Here is a 6189-nt window from a genome sequence, read left to right on the forward strand (position 1 = left end):
TTTGCACAGCCAGTCAAACAGACAGTGGTTGTACATGTAGCACACTCCAGAAGTGCTTGTACCATCCGTGGTGTCACTTCCAAAACTTGCATCTGCAAAGATTTCAAGACCTCCAGTCTTCTGACTGGTGAACCTCAGCCTGTAGTGCATAGTCCCTTTCAAATAGCGGGCTATGCGCTTCAGAGCTTTCCAATCCTGAACAGTAAAATTGTTAGCATGTCTGCTAAGCAGGTTAGTGCTTACAGCAATGTCAGGTCTTGAGCTGTTACAGATAGGTAGCCGTGTAGGTCTGCCATAGTCAAAACAAACAAATTTTTTCCTTCCAGTAGCACCTTAAAGACCAACTAAGTTAGTTCTCGGTATGAGCTTTCATGTGCATGCACACGAAAGCTCATACCAAGAACTAACTTAGTTGGTCTTTAAGGTGCTACTGGAAGGTCTTGAGCATCTAGCAATGAAATTCAACTTGCCTAGAATGCATCTGTACAGCGTAGTGTCAGAAAACGCTTCAGCAGTACCATCTACCTGGTAACCTGTCACCATCGGTGTGTCTGCTGGGTTTGCATCAACCAAATTCAACCTGGTTAATACATCAGCAATTTTCTGTGTTTGGTGTACCAGAAAATTACCTGCTTGGTCCCTCTCCACCTGCAGAGAAAGATAGTTGGATACCTCACCAAGATCCTTCATGTCAAAGTGCTCCTTCAGTTGAGCTAGGGTGCTTTGGTAAAAAGCCTGATTCTTCCAAAACATCAAAAGATCATCAACAAAACATAAACAATACAGTTTGTTTTGCCCCTCCTCCTTGACAAACACACATGGATCAGCTTTGCCCTGGTGAAAACCTAGAGAAAGCAATGTCTCAGTGAGTTTTGTGTTCCAACACCTGGCACTCTGCTTGAGACCATATAAGGATTTCTGCAGTTTACAGACCATTCCCTTCTGTATCTGCATCCCATCAGGTGGAAGCATGTACAGCTGCTCCTCCAAAATCCCGTACAAAAAAGCTGTATTAATGTCATGATGGGAAACATGCAGTTTCTCCTCTGCAGCTATCTTGAGCATCAGCCGAATGCTCTCATATTTGACGGTGGGCGAGTAGGTCTTGTGGTAATCCTGTCCTGGTACCTGTGAAAAACCTCTGGCAACCAATCTGGCTTTGTGTCTGACAACCTTGCCATTCTGATCTGTCTTGGCCTTGAAGACCCATTTGCTGCCAACCAGTCTCATTCCTGGGACTACCGGTACCAATTCCCAAGTTTGGTTCCTATTCAAGGAATCAACTTCAGCCTTCATGGCATTTAGCCAAGGCTCAGCATCTTTAGAGGTTAACTCCTGAACCTCTTTGAAGCTTGAAGGTTCCCACACCTTCTCTGAGCTACTAAGAACAGCAGTTGCCGTCTTAGCAAACTCATCAGCAAATCTCTTTGGAGGTCTGCCTTTGGTCGCCCTTTCAGACCTGCGAACTAGACGTAAGTCTTCTGGATTCATCTCCTCCTTCTTAGGAGAAAAGTGACCAATGGTGAACAGCGGTTCTTCCAGTTCATTGTCAGACGCATCAGATGGTCTGACTGAGGCCTTTGCGCTCTTGCAGTCTGCTGTGTCATCACTGTCACTGACAGCAGCAGCAGCGCCACCAACTGAACTGGAATCCGAACTCTGATCATCATCATCATCATCCTCATCCTCAGCTTTCTCAACATTATCTGGTTGTGCACACCACCTCCATCCTCCTCTGGGTAACTCTGGAAAATTCCCACATTTCCCCCCCACTTTGGATTGTACTCCACACTCTTGGTGAACTTAATGGACTTAGAGTTAGTCATCCATATCCTGTATGCACCTTTCTCGTACCCCATGAACAAACCATGTGCCCCACGCTTCCCAAGCTTGTTGCTTTGTGGGGTGTGTACCCACATGTCAGAACCAAAGATTTTCATGTGCATGACGTTCGGTTTCTTACCAAACATCTTCTCGTACGGAGTGCAACCTATGGGTGATGACAGTCTCCGATTAACGGTATAAACAACCGTTGACAGAGCTTCCCCCCAAAACTTCTCAGGGAGGTTGGCATCATGCAACAAGGTTTTCAGGCCTTGAAGCAAAGTTTGATTTGCTCGCTCCGCAAGTCCATTCATCCATGGCGATCTAGGCGTTGACAAGTCATGCTGGATTCCCTTCTCAGTCAGGAAAGCTTCAAACTGCTGAGAAGTGAACTCCCCGCCCCGATCGGTAAAAAGACAGCCGATACGTTTACCACGAACATTCTCCAACCAAGCACAGAATGCCTTGAACTTAGGGAATGCTTGCGATTTCTGCTCAAGCATAAACACATGAATGTACCTGGAAAAAGAATCAATTAGAACCATGAAGTACCTTGCTCCTCCCAAAGATGGCGCAAGTGGACCAACCAGGTCTGCGTGCACTAGCTGGTAGGGTTTGGAAGCCTGCCTGCTAGACTCCTTGCCTTTTGGAGCAACCTTCACCTTGTTCTCTGCAGAAGATACACATTTCATGTGATACTTACAAGGTTTGACGTTCAAACCTTCAACCAACTCTGGCATCTTGGCTAGCGCTTGCCAAGAGAGGTGACAAAATCTTCGATGTGCATCGTGAATGCATCCTGCATGAAGAACTTTGTTAGTTTGTGCAACACAACAAGAATCAGCATTAGACACAACAGCATTGTCATCATAAGTTATACAGAATAAACCATCCATAAACTTTGCATGCAAAACGTCCTCTTTGCCTTTCCTGATGACACAGACGCTCCTCTTGAAGGAAATCTCAAAACCACACCCAGTCAGCTGTGGGACACTTAGCAAATTGTCCGCAGCTCCTGGAACATAAAGTACATTACTGATGGTTGTATGCAAACTTGCAAGTTTAACAGTCCCTTCTCCTGCAATTTGCAACGTCCTTCCATCAGCCAGGTGGATCTCTCCGTCTTGCGGTGTGAAGGAGATAAACAGGTGTCACGGGCACGTTCTCCCTTGAATTCTCTTATAGTTTGTTATGAAACATTTTTCTTTCACATCAGCAGTATTGTCTCTGTTTCTGCACAGGTTTCTGCTTATTAACATTTAGTGGCCACCGGGACCACATAACACCGGTCCTGAGAGATCTGCATTGGCTCCCAGTACGTTTCTGAGCACACTTCAAAGTGTTGGTGCTGACATTTAAAGCCTTAAACGGCCTTGGTCCTGTATACCTGAAGGAGCATCTCCACCCCTCATCGTTCAGCCCGGATACTGAGATCCAGAGCCGAGGGCCTTCTGGTGGTTCCCTCATTGCGAGAAGTGAGGTTACAGGGAACCAGACAGGCGGCCTTCTCTGTAGTGGCGCCCACCCTGCGAAACACCCTCCCTTCAGATGTGAAGGAAATAAGCAGCTATCCTATGTTTAAAAGACATCTGAAGGCAGCCCTGTTTAGGGAAGTTTTTAATATTTAATGCTGTACTGTTTTTAACACTTGATTGGAAGCTGCTCAGAGTGGCTGGAGAAACTCAGCCAGATGGGCGGGGTATAAATAATAAATTATTATTATTATTATATAATGATCTTCCTCTGCTTCACTTCAGATAATTCAGTGGGGCCTCTTCTCAGTTCATTCTCTTCTGGATCAGTGTCTTAATCCTTTGTAGATTCTGTATATCACAGAATAACCATTGAGATGTCCCCAGATGTTGTTGTCCAGTTCCCATCAGCTTCAGCCAGCAGGGCAGACAGTCAAGGATGATAGAAACTCTAATCTGGACCTCACCACCTGGACTCTGCTGCCCTATATCCTTCCCATTGAATCAACCGTGAAAATAAATTTTGGACGCTATAGAATTATCCTGGTCTGGAGCATGCAATGTCTTTTGTTCTGCAGCTGTGTGATTTCTGCTCATATTGTATTGTTGTGGCCATTGGCTGTAAACAATAAAATTTATAGATACGGTAGATTGAACTGCAAAAATAAGTAATAAAATAATAAAATGATTTTATTTTTTTGGTTCTCACTCCAAAATGGTGTGTGTGTTTTTGGTTATATTGGGGGTGGGGTGGGAGAAGTATGAAGGCCAAAACCGTTCCCCTCCTCTGCTAAATGGATGCAGGAGACCAGAGGCAGCGAATGAAAAAGCAGGGAAAGAGAAACCCTCCAGGACTTCCGGGTTGACGCGATCGGTCTAATGGCGGATTCCCTCCGAGCTCCGGAGGAAATCGGCTCCGCTGAAGACGCGTCTTGCCGCGCCGGCGACGCGGGGACCCTTAGAAACCACAGGTGCTGATACCTGTGGACTTGGTGACTCAGTGGGCACCTTAAGCGCCCTTCTCGACAATCGAAGAGCCTTTTTAAAGGCTGCGGAGAGGGTACGAGGAATGGCGTGGTGCTGGGAGTAGACCGCTACTTCAGTGGAGTGAAGCCGCAAGCCATTACCGGAGAGCGTCAACTTTCTTCCCGGCATTTGGACTGGAAATAAATACCCCGTGAGTAGAAGGAAATTGGACTTTAAAAGAAGTTTATACCTTTAATTTGGAACGAACGGGGGGATGTGCTAAAGGGAAGTCCGCATCCCCTACATACAGACAATTTAAAGCAAGGAGTGAAAACCTAAGATCAGAATAAAAAATTTCGTGTCTTTTGGGACTGATAAGAGATTCCATTAATTTGTGAGAACAAGCTTTTATTTATTTTTAAGTTGCGCTGGAGGGAAGAGGTGAACTTTGAAAACTTTTGTGTACCCCCCCCCTGGACCCGGGAGCGTCCTGCATCAACCTAGCGTGAAAGAACAGGAGTTTGACAGCTGTTAATTGAGCTGTCAAACGGCTGGATCAAGATAAGAACTGCATTACTTTATATCTCTCTGATTTAAAGGTGTTACATTTAACTAGAAGTGGTTGGAAACAAAGTAAATAACAAGGTATAAGACTGTTGGCAAAGAACTCTAAACAATGGCAAACTGGTTCCCTAGGGGGAACCAGTGACACTACAATGGCTGCAGAAGGAAAATTACTAGTACAAATAGAAAGAGCCTTTTTTCTCGTGGGAACTTTACAAGAGCAAGCTATGGCTATGGACAAACAACTCACGACCTTGATCGCTAAAACAAGCAATCTTGCTGATGGAACTAAGGATCTGACTCTGAAAGATTCTGCAGCTGAAACAGAAAAGATATCTTTGGAGCTGGTGGAAAAGGAGGCTGGAGGGGAAAAAGTACAGATAAAAAATTTCGAACAGGACCTTTTGCAGTCAGGGAACAGAGAAGTTTTTTGGATTACAAACCATGAGAAGAGAAAAGCAAAGGAGGAAGCCATTGGACACTATGGAACATGGGAAGTTAAAAGAGTAAAGAAACATAACTGGGACTTCCTCCTCTTTTCTGGCTTGGATGACTTTGAAATTCGGGGACCCCTGGCAGAACCCTGGCAGCAAGCTTTTCCAATTAGGTTTGATTCGAGAAAAGATGAAGTGATTGTGACAGACATCCCTCGAGATCTGAAGACCAACAAAAAAGACTACCAACAGAACAGACAGAGAGAGACTGAAAGAGACTTAAAGGCCTCTGATGTGAGGAATCCGGGCTAGGAGTTTCATGGGAGGACAGTTATTTGGGAAGGGACAGATACCTGGGCAGGGAGGAAGGGGGAAAAACAGAATTAAAATTTTATGATTTTGGGGTTTTATAATTTTGATTTATATTTCAATATAAAAAAGGGAAATTTATGGTATAAGAACCTTGATCGATCTTAGATAAAGGATCTAATGTATATAAGTGAATGGGACAATAAATTGGGCCTAACAGAAAGAATTAAGTCTAAACATAATAAGAATAGGGTTAAGGAGAGAAACAAGAACTTGATGAATTAAATATGGAAATTGGGATGTATGGGGGGGGGGAAGTCAGGGAAAGAGAGTTATGAAAGTAAGGATATGAAAATATTCATGTGTGTTTTTTTGTTTTTGTTTTTTTTGTATGTGTTGTTATAAAATGTGAAAATCCAATAAAAATTTAAAAAAAGAAAGAAAAAAAGAAAGAGAAACCCTCCAAGTGCCACTATTTCCCAGGGATGTCCCTGATTTAGAGAAGCTGTCCTGGTTTCTGATTTGATCCCAGAATATTCCGCTTTTCCTTAGGGTCTCCCTATTTTCATTGAAGAAATGCTGGAGGGAATGGAGTTATCCGACCCCTGGGCATCTGAGAA

The sequence above is a fragment of the Podarcis erhardii genome (assembly GCF_964252035.2).
Source record: "Podarcis erhardii genome assembly, chromosome: 2".
Taxonomy (NCBI): Eukaryota; Metazoa; Chordata; class Lepidosauria; order Squamata; family Lacertidae; genus Podarcis; species Podarcis erhardii.